The 15,897-nt window shown below is 43.5% G+C and overlaps 1 pseudogene; it reads right to left on the minus strand.

Annotated features, from left to right (window-relative positions):
- Positions 1-10,169: 10,169 nt before the first annotated feature.
- LOC101988909 lies at positions 10,170-10,677 on the minus strand (annotated as a pseudogene).
- Between the last annotated feature and the right edge of the window lie 5,220 nt (positions 10,678-15,897).

The following is a 15,897-nucleotide window of genomic DNA, read 5'->3' on the forward strand; positions in this document are numbered from 1 at the left end:
TCATGTAGTAGATGGTATTTTTCAGTAGTAACCACGAAAACTTATATATCTCACCCCCTATGCTTGTCTGGCACCATGACTGATGCTCTTTTCAAAGAAACAGCCTCCTCTGGAATCTACATAGGGATGATAATTATTATGACTTGTACATCATAGAGCAGATGCTGTGATGGGTCTTCCAAGGCCAGCCAGGTCATAAAAAAGGATCCAGTTTCCATTTGGCTCCTTTCTTTCTCCAAAACTCATTCTGAGAACCCAAGCACCATGCCGTGAGTAAACCTAAATGGCCCATGGAGAGTCCAACAGGAAGAGAAGAGCCAAAGCCCCAGTCACTAGCCAGGATGTACTGTCTGAGATATAAGTACATCTGCCTTCAGGTATCCCCATGCCTTAGTCACTGTTCTATTGCTGTGAAGAGACACCGTGACCAAGGCAACTCTTATAAAGAGAAACATTTAATAGCATCTGACTTACAGTTTCAGCTGTTTAGTCTATTATCATCATGGCAAGACATGGCAGTGCACAGGCAGACAATGGTGCTGGAAAAGGATCTGGCAGTCCTGCATCTTGATTCTCAGGCAACAGAAAACAAACTGAGACATTGGGCATAGCTTGAGTATAGGAGAACTCAAAGTCTACCCATATAGTGACATACTTCCTCCAACAAGGCCATACCTCCTAATAATGCCACTCCCTATGAGCTTATGGGGAACAATTACATTCAAACAACCACATTCCAGATGCCAAATTTCAAAGCCTTCAATAAAAGATCCAGATATTGGGTGCAAAAGCAAGCTATCCTGACATGCCCTCTGCATGCATGGGGTGTAAAAAATTTTTTAATCCACTAAGCATGCGTGAGATAGTCATAGCGAGTAGGGTTAAGTTGGGCTGATACTGATCTGTCCCGAAGAGAACAATTCCAGGAAGATATCCACTCTGTCAGATTTGTGACCTCCCCATTTCATCTTTCATAACACTGTCACCTCACTCACAGGTCCCAAAGGAGCATATCTGGTACTTCCATAATTCACACAATCAATTGCTGTTAACCATAGTAGCTAAATACTAAGCTTCTCAAATCTCTAGTACTGAGTTGGGTTGGATTCAGCTGAGTTTGGGTAGAGTTGTGTTGATTCAAGTAAGATTTAATTGGGGAACTCCATAGGAGCAAGAGTGAGCCAATGACCTGGGCTGGAGTGGGCCTGGGACAGTGAACTCCACAGGAGCAGGAGGGGATCCAGACCAGGGTCATTTGCAGAAGCAGGACTGGGCCAGCAACCTAGGCCAGAGCAGGCCTGAGATGGTGAGCTCCATGGGAGCAGGATTGAGTCAGCGACCTAGGCCGGAGTGGGCCTGAGATGGTGAGCTCCATGGGAGCAGGAGCAGATTTAGTCCAGGGAAATTTGCTGAGGCAAGACTGAGGCAAGACTGAGCCAGTGACCTGGGCCAGAGCAGACCTGAGACAGTGAAATCCACAGGAGCAAGTACAGGAGAGCAACCACCGAGCGAGTGGGCCAAAGCCAGAGACTGCTGTGGATCTAGATGTGAATGTGGGACCTTTGAGGAAGTAGACCTGAGCCAGAACCCCTGTGGGTCTAGGCATGAGCCTAGAACCTCTGAAGAACTAGGCCTGAGTCTGGACATGAGTCTGGGACCTCCAAGGAAGTAAGCAAGAATGGGAGAACTCTGTGGGTCCAGGCGTGAGTCTGGGACCTCTGAGGGAGCAGGCCTGAGCCAGGGCCTCTGCTGGTCTGGGTGTCAGTCTGGGACAACAAAGGGAGTAAGCAGGAACCAAAACTTCTGCAGGTTCAGGCCTGAGTCTGGGACCTCTGAGGAAATAGGCCTGACCCAGGTGCTCTGTGGGTCTGGACACATCTGAGTCTGGGAACTCTGAGAGAGTAGATCAGAGTCAGAGACCTATGCAGGACCAATCCAAAACCAGGGACCTCTGCAGGAGCAGATCCAGAACAGAAACATTTACAGAAACAGGTCTGAGCTGACAAACTAGGCCAGAGCAGGCCCAAGACAGTAAACTCCAAGGGAACAGAGCAAAGCCTGGGAGCAATGAGCAACCTCCAGGAACATGGAGTGACCAATGGGGTAACAAGAACCGTGGCACTGACTGTACCTCAAGAAACAACCATCTGAGCCTTGGATTCATTGGCACCTAAAAGATTAAACACCAAAATCACAGATAGCCCCAACCATACCAATTACAGGAAAAGATGGGTAGACGAGGTAAGAATACATGCAACACTACAAAAAGCAACATGATACCAGTAAAATCTAGAGACCCTACAACAGCAAAACTTGAACAACCAAATATAGATGAAGCAGAAGAAAATGACCTAAAAATAACTTCAGGAGAATGATTGAAACTCTTAAAGAGGAAATGAGAAATTCCCTCAAAGAAATAAATGAAAAGACAAACAAAAAATGGAAGACATCAGCAAATTCCTTAAAGAAAACCAAGAAAAATCAATCAAATGTATGAAAGAAACTATTCAAGAATTGAAAACTGAAATAGAGACAATAAAGAAAACACAAGCTGAGGGAATTATAGAAACAGAAATCATGAGAAAACGATCAGGAACCACAAACACAAGCATGAAGAGCAGAATACAAGAGATGGAAGAGAGAATCTCAAGCATTGAAGATACAATAGAGGAAATAGATTCGTCAGTCAGAGAAAACATTAAATCTAACAAAAGCTTAACACAAAATAACCAGGAAAATGGGACACCATGAAAAGATCAAACCTAAGAATAATGGGTATAGAAGAAGGAGACAAAGTTCAACTCAAAAGCACAGAAAATATATTTAATAAAATCATAGACAAAAACTTTCCCTACCTAAAGAAAGATATGCCTATGAAGATATAAGAAGCTTACAGAACACCAAATAGACTGGATTCAAAAAAAAAAAAGTCCTCTCGCCACATAATAATCAAAACACTAAACATATAGAATAAAGAAATAATACTAAGAGCTGCAAAGGAAACAGGTCAAGTAACATATAAAGGCAGACCCCTCAGAATTACATCTGACTTCTCATTGTAGACAATGAAAGCCAGAAGGTAATGGTCAAGCATTATACAGACATAAAGAGACCACAAATGCCAGCCCAGACTATTACACCCATCAAAACTTTCAATCACAATTGAAGGACAAAACAAGATATTCCATGATAAAACCAGATTTAACCAATACCTAACCACATACCCAGCCCTACTGGAAAACTCCAACCCAAGGAAGTTGGCTACAGCAACAAAAACACAGACAATTGATGGTCTCACAGGAGCATATCCCACAGAAGGGGAAAACATACAAATTGGCATCACCAATAATGAAAATTAAATTAACAGGAGAATGCAATCACTGTTCATTAATATCCCTTAATATAAATGGACTCAACTCACCTATAGAAAGACACAGGCTAACAGATTGGATATGAAAACAGAATCCATCCTTCTTCATACAACAACCTCAAAGTCAGACATCGCCTCAAAATAAAGAGTTGGAAAAAAATTCCAATCAAATGGACCTAAGAAACAAGTTGGTGTAGCTATCCTAATATCTAACAAAACAGACTTTGAACTAAAACCAATCAACAAAGAAGGACATTTCAATTAGTCACAGGAAAAATTCATCAAGAGGAAATCTCAATACTGAACATCTATGCCCCAAATACAAGGGCACACTCAAAGATAAAAGAAACACTTCTAAAGCTTAAATCATACATTACATCCCACACACTAATAGTGGGAGACTTCAACACTCCACTCTCACCACTGGACAGGTCAGTCAGACAAAAAATTAACAGAGGCAAAAGGGAACTAACAAATACTATGGCTCATATGTATTTCACAGACATCGATATAATATTCCATCCAAACAGAAAAGAATATACCTTCTTCTCAGCACCTCATGGAACCTTCTCAATAATTGACCACATACTCAAAACAAACCTCAACAGATACAAAAAAAAAATGGACTAACCCCATGTATCTTATCAGGTCACCATGGCTTAAAACTAGAATTCAACAGCAATACTAATTCCATAAAGCCCACAAACACATGGAAATTAAACAATGCTTACCTGAATCATCAATGAGTCAAGGAAGAAATAAAGGGAGAAATTAAAGACTTCCTAAATTTCAATGAAAATGACCACACAACATACCCAAATTTATGGGACACAAGGAAAGCAGTGTTCAGAGGAAAGTTCATAGCACTAAATGCCTATATAGAGAAGCTGGAAAAATCCCATATTAGTGAATTAACAGAACATTTGAAAACTTTAGAACAAAAAGAAGCAAACTCACCCAAGAGAACTTGAAGGCAGGAAATAATCAAATTGAGAGCTGAAATTAACAAAATAGAAACAAAGAAAACAATACAAAGAATCAATGAGACAAAGAGTTGATTCTTCGAGAAAATCAACAAAATAGACAAACCTTTATCTAAACTAATCAAAAGGCAGAGAAAGAATATCCAAATTAACAAAATCAGAAATGAAAAAGGGGACATAACAACAGATGTGGAATAAATACAGAGAGCCATCAGGTCATATTTCAAAACCCTGTACTCCACAAAATTGGAAAACTTAAAGGAAATGGACAACTTTCTGGATAAATATCACTTACCAAAATTAAATCAAGACCAGATAAGCAAATTGAACAGACCTATAACTCCTGAAGAAATAGAAACAGTCATCAAAAGTCTCCCAAACAAAAGTATCTCAGGACCAGATGGTTTCAGATCAGAATTCAAAAGATTTTCAAAGAAGAACTAATACCAATACTCCTCAAATTGTTCCACACAATAGAAATAGAAGAAACATGGCCAAACTCCTTTTATGAGGCTAAAATTACCCTGATACCCAAACCACAGAAGGACATTACTAAGAAAGAGAATTACAGATAAATCTCACTCATGAACATTGATGAAAAAAATACTCAATAAAATACTGGCAAATCAAATACAAGAACACATCAGATCCATCATCCACCATGATCAAATCGGCTTCATCCCAGAGATGCAGGGATGGTTCAACATATGAAAATCTGTCAATGTAATTCGCCATATAAACAAACTGAGAATAAAAAGCACATGATCATCTCATTAGATGCTGAAAAAACTTTCGACAAAACACACCATCCCTTCATGATAAAGGTCTTGGAGAGAGCAGGGATACAAGAAACATGCCTAAGCATAATAAAGGCAATATATAGCAAGCCAACAGCCAACATCAAACTAAATGGAGATAAACTCCCAGGGATCCCACTGAAATCAGGCACAAGACAAGGTTGTCCACTCTCTCCATATCTATTCAATATAGTTCTTGAGGTCCTAGCTAGAGCAATAACATGACAAAAGGAGATCAAGGGGATACAAATTGAAAAAGAAGATGCCAAACTCTCACTATTTGCTGATGATATGATAGTTTACATAAGAGACCCCAAAAATTCTACCAAGGAACTTCTACAACTCATAAACACTTTCAGTAATACAGCAGGATACAAAATTAACTCAAAAAAAGAAAAAACCAGTAGCCTTCCTGTACACAGATGACAAATGGGCTGAGAAATAAATCAGAGAAATATCACCCTTCACAATAGCCACAAACAGCATAAACTATCTCAGAGTAACTAACCAAACAAGTGGAAGGCTTGTATGACAAGAACTTTAAATCTTTGAAGAAAGAAATTTAAGAAGACACCAGAAAGTGGAAAGATCTCCCATCCTCTTGGGTAGGCAGAATTGACATAGTAAAAATGGCAATCTTACCAAAAGCAATCTAGAGATTCAACGTAATGCCAGCAAAATTCTTCAAAGACCTCAAAAGAGCAATATTCAACTTCATATGAAAAAGTAGAAAACCCAGGATAGCCAAAACAATCTTGTACAAGAAAAGAACTTCTGGAGGCAACACATTCCCTGACTTGAAACTCTACTACAGAGCTACAGTACTGAAAACAGCCTGGTATTGGCATAAGAACAGACAGGAGGACCAATGGAAATGAATAGAAGACCCTGATATTAATCCATACACCTTCAAACACCTCATTTTTTGACAAAGAAGCAAAATATATCAAATGGAAAAAGAAAACATATTTAACAAACAGTGTTGGCATAACTGGATATCAATATGTAGAAGAATGAAAATAGACTCATATCTATCACCATGCACAAAACTCAAGTCAAAATGGATCAAAGACCTCAACATAAAGCAAGCCACATTGAACCTCATAGAAGAGAAAGTGGGAAGTACACTTAAACACACTGGCACAGCAGACCACTTCCTAAATATAACCCCAGTAGCACAGACAATGAGGGAAACAATTAATAAACTGGGCCTCCTGAATCTGAAAAGCTTTGTAAAACAAAGGAGACGGTCAACAAGACAAAATGACAGCCTATAGAATGGGAAAAGATCTTCACTAACCCCATATCAGACAGGGCACTGATTTCCAAAATATACAAAGAACTCAAGAAATTGGTCATCAAAAGAACAAATAACCCAATTAAAAAAAAATGGAGTACAGACCTAAACAGAGAACTTCCAACAGCAGAATATAAAATGGCTGGAAGACACTTAATGAAATGTTCAACATCCTTAGTTGTAGTGTTAGGAGCGGCGGGGCTGCGTCCCCAGCACCCCGGCCACCTCCGGCTAGCTTTACCCGAAATAATTACACAGACACTGTATTCTTTTAATCACTGCTTGGCCCATTTCTATCTAGCCTCTTCTAGGCTAACTCTCTCACCTGGACTAACCCATCTCTAATAATCTGTGAGCACCGGTCTTACTGGGAAGATTCTAGCCTACGTCCATCCTGGGTCGGAGCTTCATCACGTGTGTCTGCCCGGGAGCGGGGCATGGCATCTCTCTGAGGCATCTGCCCCCGAGAGGAGAGCTGTCGAGTCTCTGAGCTCACTTCCTCTTCCTCCCAGTATTCTGTTCTGTTTACTCCTCCCACCTATGTTTTAACCTATGAGGGCAAGCAGCTTCTTTATTTAATTAACCAATGACCTTCCTCCATCACTTAGTCATCAGAGAAATGCAAATCAAAACATCTCTGAGATTCCATCTTACACCTGTAAGAATGGCTAAGATCAAAGACACTGATGACAATTTATGCTGGAGATGTTGTCGGGAAAAGGGAACACTCCTACATTGCTGGTTGGAGTGCAAGCTGGTACAGCCCCTTTGTATGTCAGAGTGGCTATTTCTCAGAAAATTAGGAAACAACCTTCCTCAAGACCCAGTAATATCACTTTTGGATATATATCCAAAGGATGCTTAATCGTGCCACAAGAGCATGTGCTCAACTATGTTCATAGCAGCATTGTTTGTCATAGCCAGAACCTGGAAACAACCTAGATGCCCCTCAACTGAAGAATGGATAAGGAAAATATGGTACACACAATGGAGTACTACAAAGCAGAAAAAAAAAATAACGGCATCTTGAAGTTTGCAGGCAAAAGGGTGGATCTAGAAAATATTATTTTGAGTGAAGTAATCCAGACCAAGAAAGACAATTATCACATGTACTCACTCATAAGTGGTTTTTAAACATAAAGCAAAGAAAACCAGCCTACAATTCACAATCCCAGAGAATTTAGACAACAATGAGGACCCTAAGAAAGGCATATATAGATCTAATCTACATGGGAAGTAGAAAGAGACAAGATCTTCTGAGTAAATTGGGAGCATGGGGACCATGGGAGAAGGTTGAAGGGGAAAGGAAGAGGCAGGGAGGGGAACAGAGAAAAATGTAGAGCTCAATAAAAAACAATGAAATTTTAAAAAAATAGATTTAATTGGATTACAGAGGGTTGATTTGGGTTTGATTAAATAAGTTTGACCTTGGTTTCTCCCTGAGAGGACAACTCTGAAAAGTTCTCTTCTGTTTTATAATCATGACTCTTCACATCTTTCCTAATCCCATCACCTGACTCCCAGACCTGAAAGTAGCATGCCCGATGAATGCATTGTCAGTGGTATCCTTTCAAAGAAGCTGATATGACAGCAGCCTGTTAGAATCCAAAGGCCAGTCTGAAGGGATAGTGCTATCTTCGAATCCCACCTGGCCTTCTCTTTTGTTCTGACAAGAAGTTCAAGGCATGACCAACCCCCTAGGGCCCACAGCCAAAGAGGCAGCCTTCTTTTCTCCCACTAACCACTAATAGCCAAGAGCCAATTTACCACATTCACAGAGATCTTAGTGTCCACGGAAACTTACAAAAGTGGTGTTGGCTGGGAAGCAAGGGTCTGCAGAACTCTTATCCATTCCAGCACTCATATCCGTAAGTGGGACCTCTCAAGAGGATACTCAGATGTTTTGAGTCTCCCTGTGACTGATCCCAGCTGCATGTCCACTCGCACTAGGAACACTGCTGAAGCAACAAGGGCTAGCCCAGGGGCCAGTCCAGCCTAGCCTTGTAGACAGATGGCACATTAGTGGCAACACAGGCCATGACACTACTGTTTAGTATTCTAGCTCAGCGCTCCCCCGACCTACACTGTCCATGGTCTGCCCAAGTCCACCTTCCCGTGGACTTCCTCCAGCCACTGATTCCAGGAGCACCACTCACGAGTGTGCACTTGTGAGCAAAAGTGTGAACTCCTTTTAGAAATTGCTTTTGGCTTTCGAGCTGAGATGTCACTAAGTAGCTGTGTGACTTTGGGCTAATTGTGTGAACTTTCAAAGTCTCATGCTCCCTATAAATAAAATATGCCTAGCACATTTTTCAGAGAGTTCATGAATGGATTAAATGATATGATAAGGCACGCTTGCCAAGTGACATGGCTGTTCAGAAACTGTACCGTACCTGTTTGTGCAGGGTGTGCTCCTAAAGTCTGTAAAATGGTGATAGCCTCCTCCCACCGAACACCTAAGTGGGCTTTATGAAATGGCTTGCTTGATTGGGATCAAGCCTAACTATATTGGAAGGTTTTAAAACAAAAGAATAATCAATTGGTATGTGAAAATGTCATGAAAACAGATTGCTTTTTTTGGAATAGGAATTGCATGTGACATTGGAAAGAAAAATCAACCTTCATTTTCATTCTCTAGATGGAAGCAGGGAAGGGGTGTTATCTTAGAAGTATAACTGCCCAAAGTCTTTCCAATTTTGTTCACAGGAGTGTGGTTTCTTCAGTATCTCCACATTGCCCAAGGGACATAATCTAAAATCTTCACCATGGCTGCAGAGCCTTAAAGGAAGGGGCTCCAGCTATGACCCTAATTTTGGCACCCTCCCCTCTGCCCTTCTCCACCTCATCCCAGAGCTCTTGACAAATGTGCAGGCCTTAAGTAGGCCAAGATCACATTCGCCTCAGGACCTTTGCACTGCTGTTTCGCCCCATGGAATGTTCTCCTCTTTCATACCCTAGGCCTATGATTTCACTTCCTGGGAGATGATGGAGGAGGCCTCCGCCCAAATGGCCGTCCCCATCATCTCTCCCCTGAATGGAATTTTTTCTTTAGGGGCTTATCTCTACATGGTGTTATATATCGCTCTTCTCACCAGAATGTAAATTCCCTATGGACAGGGACAGTGTTTGTGATCACTGTTTCACCCCTGACATCTGGAGCAGTTCCTGACACCTAAGTGCTCAATGAGTGTTATCAATGAGCAAATAGTGTCAATAAGTTGAATGATTCACCTGGGCACTGTGTTATAGAGAGCCCCCACAATCTGAGTTCTGGTCACTTATCTGTCCCATCTATACCTCCACCACTACCACACACTCACATGTGACAATACAAACAGACACACTCACAGAACACACTGAAACAAGCATGGTGAGAGAAACATACATCCCTATAAATAGACACCACACACGTATGAGTATGCACACTAGCATGTTGGTTAACCCATACCCAGGCCTACCAGTATGGACACACACACACACTTTCTATTGGGTAGCTGAAGGGACACATGACACTTATGCTCCCCTTCAGGATGGCTCCACTTTCAGTGGCATTTCCTCTGGCCCGGTTTTCTCTCCGGATAGTTATCATGCAGGTAACAGCTCTGTTGATGTCTTTAGAAGGCCAGGATAACGGGGTGAGGACACAGATTCTGGGCCCACGTGACAGGAGCTCACAGTCCAGTTTTCCCATTTGCCACTTGCTGGAGCTGAAAGAAGACAACTTTTTTTTTCTTAGAATAGGAAAATTTATTACTGTGCTTCCACTGTCAAAATTTAGGATCTTGGTCTTTCCTTCTTGCCTTTGTACAGGGCCAAAAGGGACACGTTGGCTACTTTAACAACCTTAAAGCGGACTCCAGGAATATCACCTACAGCATGACCCTTTCGACCAAATCCAGCAACCAGAACTTCATCGTTTTCCTCAATGAAGTTCAAGCAACCATCATTGGGGACGAAAGCTGTGATCTTCTTGCCGTTCTTGATGAGCTGCACCCTGACACACTTCCTGATAGCAGAATCTGGCTGCTGGGCTTCAACTCCTACTTTTTCCAGCACGATTCCCTTGGCATGAGAGGCACCTCCAAAAGGATTGGCCTTCAGGGCTGTGCCCAAGTGGGCTTTCTTGTATTGTTTGTCATACCACTTCTGGTCCCTCGGTGGCTGCGGAGCTTCCTGGCAGTACGGAGACCACGACACTTGCCCATCTTGCCGACGCCACGGGCCCGAGAGAAAGAGCAAGAAGACAACTTTTCTGGGTCTCAGTTCCTTCCCCAGTCAACGGGAATGGTGAAGAGAGTACTGAACTTACAGGGTCATTATGAGGACTGGATGAGTTAGAAGACCGGCTTCCAATGAAGGGGACCTAACTCTTATTTGTTATATCCTTCCCATACCCAAGATCATATTAAGCATGTCTCTCAGCTCCCCGTTAGCACTCAGCACAACCATTTGTGGGCACAGGTATGGCAAACATACATTCACCAGTTTTCCCCAACTAGGGATGGTGGCTATGAAGAGGCACTCGACCTAACCAGCGCCCCAAGTCCAAGATGTTCAACAAGTATGTTTTTGAATATACTAATGCCTTTGTGTTCAGCAATTTGGTGATGCTGGAATATTACTTTTTCTTCTGTAAAGTGAGATCATTGGACCGGAAGTTTTCTGAGGTCTCTTCAGTTCAAGCGTTCTGTGAGGCAATTCCACACCTGACTTCTATGAGAAGAAAGCGTCGTCCCTTATTATCCCAGAACCATAATTGGTTTTTTTGTGAAAGCTCTTTTCAACTCTTCCAGATCTTTTCCAAAGGAACTTTGGAGAGTGATGAACACCAAGAGTCCTTGGAAATGAGTTCAACCCTGATCTCTCACCGGAGGGAACCGGAGACCCAGACAATGAGGAAGCCTTCTTCCGGAGGGGACCCGAGACCCAGACAATGAGGAAGCCTTCTTCAAGGTCACTCGGCAAGCTAATGGAAGAAGCAGAGCCACAATTCAAGGGTCATGGCTTACTAGATGATTATTTTTCTGCACAAAAGTATGATTTGGAAAGGCTTCTTTACCAAAGGCATAATAGAGAAAAATGGATGGAAATTTGAGCGAGGGGATGAGTCATCTCTTTAAAGAATCACTCAATGCCTTTTGTGTTACAATATGTAAAAATAAGAGCAGCTAACTGGGTCCAGGAACACTTGCTAATGGCTGGCCACTGCATTAAACACTTGACATAGTTTTTTCATATAAACCTGCAGATGATGCTATGAAAAAAATACCCATTTTTCAGTTAAAAAAACTGAAGAGTTTAGGAAAGAAAAGTTATTTTTCCAAGCATACCTAGGCAAATCAGTGGCAAAAGGAGGTGCTGAGCCTAGGCAGTGTGGTCCCCACTGTACTGGAGGCACACCCGTACTAAAGGCACACATGTTCCTCAGGGAGCCTGTTATTAATATGACCTCTGAAATTAAGCTAACATTCCTGGACAGACTAGAGAATTTAGCAGAAGCAGGTTCAGAAGGAAAGGTGTAGGCTTAATATTTCCATGTTCTGTTTCTTTTTCTTTCCCCTGTTCTTTGTAACGACTGTTGCTCTGCAGGCAAAATGTCCAGTAGTAATGTCAGAGACAAAATGTGGAGGAGCAGAGGAGAGGTGGGCACTAGCTGTCTAAGTCAGCCACTTCCCAGTAACGAAGACCAGGCCAATGTTCGGCAGTGTATGACCCTAAGAATGACCCTAAGCATGACCCACAGGTCTGGTGGTCAGCTTCGTTTCTGAAACTCAGTTAGTCCAATCTGAAATGTCTTCTAACTTTTCTGAGACCAACTGGCTCCCTGGGGTAGGCTAGCTAGTGGAAAAGTCTGTAGCTTCGGCTTAGAATGAACTGGTAGGCTGTTACATTCCAGGCCACATCAAGTTGGTCAGGAGAGCCCTGCAGAATGATAAGGAAAATAGACACCTCTCTGGTGAGAGACATGGCGATGGGTATGCATAGAGGGAGGGAAGAGTAATGGGAAACAACCCACTACAGGGATTCTTCAAGACGTTAGCAGAGGAGCTGCAGAAGTAACTCAGTTGGTAGAGCAATTGCCCAGCATATACCAAACTCTTGGTTTAATCCCCCAGCCCTGCAAAAACCAAGTGTGGTAGCACAGATCTGAAATCTTAGCATTTGAGGAGGTAGAGGCAGGAGGATCAAAAACTCAAGGTCATTCTCAGCTACACAGAGTTCAAGGCAAACCTGGGACATATGAAACCCTGATGAAAAATAAAACCAATTAGTAAGAGAGAAGCAACATGCAATGGGGGGGGGGTGGTATTCTAGTTATCATTTTTAATGTAGGCCCAAGGTTATCATGGATGACTGGGGAATGCAGGAAAGCTTCTAGATTAGACAAGGGGCAGGAAATGAGCAACCTACCGAAGTATGTTCTCAAGCAGTCTAAGAGAGCCATGGCCCAAACCTTTCATGGTGACGGGGCATACCCAAAAAGTGACAGGCACATACAGACAGTCCAGATGCCTCCATGCAGTAAAGGTCCGAAAACCATGCCACTCTATGTAAAAGTATACACAGAGAGACACTCTGAGAGACACAGAGAGACAGATGGGAAGGAACAGAGAAACAGAAAGAGACAGAGAGAGACAAGGACAGAAACAGAACAAAAGAGAGAGAGAACTTCAGTTCCTCTCTGCCCCCTCTCTTTGTGTAACTAGAGAGGACAAAGTTTCACCTATGCAGGTCTGGAAAATGACATCACAGGTTAGGAGCTCTTTTGTCCCCAAGTTGCATTGTCCTTCTCATTGCATGTCATCTGCATAGATAACGATCTACCATCGATATCTCTCTCTCTCTCTCTCTCTCTCTCTCTCTCTCTCTCTCTCTCTCTTTCTCTCTCTCTCTCTCTCTTTCTCTCTCTCTCTCTCTTTCTCTTTTTCTCCTCTCCTCTCCATACACAACCCCCCAAAGGAGCTACAGGCCCAAAGGATTCATGTGAAGCGTCTCCGGCATAGCAATCTCAACCCTTTTAGAGACAGGCTTTCCTGAACCCACCCCAGCCTCACCACTGACCAGTCCAGAGACATCAAAGCTTTGGTCTTTCCCTGAAGAAAACGGTCCTAACCGCACGCAGCCCACAGAGACTAGGAAGAAAACACTACTAAATTCAGACCTGTGGCTAGCATGCCTCATGAGTGTGTGGTGCTTGGGTTGAAGTGCATAACCTTCCACCTCAGCTGTACCAAAGTGGAACTTGGCCAGCAGCCCCCCCCCCCAAAGGCAGTGTATTCATTCATCCATGCATACAGCCATCTGATAAGTTTTTATTGGGGGCCTGCCTAGCGCCTAGCAGCAGTTCAGATAGTGCGGGAACTATCAGGAAGTGCAGAGTACAGCTCACGGCTCAGGCAGCTCTCCATCTAACTGGGGATCAAGGCCTTTAGGACTCGCATGGTCAATCAGAAACAGTATGGGCCTGGAAACCCCTGGGTCAAGTTTTTCCCAGGACAAGAAGCTGGCCCACCCTATTCTGGCTTCCTGTGCTCTCTTTCCTCTTTGAACATTCGCAGGCAGCTGTCCATCTTCCTCGGGCCCTCTATTCCCTGAGTAAGACATCTGTGTTCCATCAATGGCTCCTCAGATGAGTACATCTCCAGGCACCAAATTCTTTCCACAACACCCCTCTCCAATAAGGTGACAATCTAAAGGAAGTGCTAGGACATGATGGTGACAGGGATGCTAGCCTGAGCCTTTCTGGGCTGTTCCTCAGGGAATACTGGCTCCATGGAGCTGAAGTACATGTAGCTTCCAGGGAGGGATGTGCTGGTCATTGCATTTGACAAAGTTCAGAAGGGCAAAAGCCAAAGGTTTCAACACTGACAGACATCTAGAAGCCCTAACAAATTTTGTGTGTACTGTATTATTTCTCATCTATGCAAAAGATGAGAAAGCCTTTGACATTTCCCAAAGTCACCTGATCCCAGGACTCAGTCCTGCCCAGGGAGCATTTCCCAGCACTGGCATTCCTCAGAGAACTCTAGGGAAAGCAGTGCCAAGAGTGAATGACTGAGTGAATGAATGAAGGCTGGGAAATAGCTCAGTTGGCAAAGCACTTGTAAGCATGAAGACCTAGGTTCAGATCCCCAACACCCATGAAAATGCTGTGTTTACAGCTCCTCACCTGTACTCCCAGCCTGTGGGAGATGGAGACAGAAGATCCCACCTCACCCCCACCCACCCAAAGCTGGCTCTCTGGGCTCAAGTGAGACTCTGTCTCAATATGTAATATATAAAGCTGTCAAAGAACACAGTGTCTACATCTGGCCTCCACACATGCGCACACATGGATGCTCACACAAAGGCAAACATACTTACTTGTATACCACATATATATAAGTGCAAAAATTTTTAAAATAACAAGAACATAAGTAAATAAACCTAAATGGAGTTAAGTTCTAAGCATGGAGGCACGTAAGAATACATTGAGCTGGGCTGTGTCCAGAAGCCACTGGACCTGCAAGGGTCTGCCCAGTCTCCCAATAAATAAATAAACTGCAGCCCAAAGCCTAGCCATCTTCCAATTTCCTGAGAGACCCAAAGCACTCAGGTAGTCTGGAGGGTCCTCTGAGGTGTTGGCTTGAGTGGGTGTTGAGGTGACATGCAGCCCTGCAGGCAGAGAGAGGTGGTCTCTGACAGCCCTCCAGGGCCTCTCTCCTCCTCTCCCCTCTTTTTTTGGCAGGGGTTGGGTAATACATGGTTTTTCTGTGTAACCATGATTGTCCTGAAAGTCACTCTGTATACCAGGCTGGCCTCGAACTTGCAGTCTCTGCCTCCTAAATGCTTGGGATTAAAGGCAAGTGGTTACTGCCTAGCCTCTTCTTTCCTTATTGTCTTCCTCTTCTTCATCCTCCTCCTCCTCTTTCCCTGCCCCTTCCTCTCTTTCTTTGATCTTTCCATTTTCTCCTCCCTCCTCACTACCATTCCCCTCTGATCTTTCTTCACCCCCTCCATTCTTCACCTCAATGTCCCCAGTGTTCAGGGACTCAGTCTGACCACGTGGAACCTGGACTCAAAGCCCTGGGAAAAGACGCAAGGGATGCCTCAGGCACATAAATCATTCTGCAGGCAGCACAGAGGCCCCGAGTTCCCAGGGCTGGAAGGTAATTCCCAGGACTGAGAATAATTTGGCAGGCAGCCCCAAAGTCAGAGCTGGACTCTGGGCCCAGCTCCAGGGTCGCCTCTCCATGTTACTGTGGGTGTAACCTTGATCCTTCTGCTGAGGTAAACAATGGGATCTGCCTGATTTGGGTTGGAAACAGAAGAGGCCCCAGCAAGGCAGGGCGCTGAAGTAATAAATGAGGAGTTGAGACAGCTGCACAGACACAGCACGGCCTGCTTCCCCCCCATTAGCACAAACCCGGGGCATCTCTAAAAGCTAAATGGCATCGCTTTCCACTCCCT

The sequence above is a fragment of the Microtus ochrogaster genome, chromosome 10 (genome assembly GCF_000317375.1).
Source record: "Microtus ochrogaster isolate Prairie Vole_2 chromosome 10, MicOch1.0, whole genome shotgun sequence".
In the NCBI taxonomy this organism is placed as follows: domain Eukaryota; kingdom Metazoa; phylum Chordata; class Mammalia; order Rodentia; family Cricetidae; genus Microtus; species Microtus ochrogaster.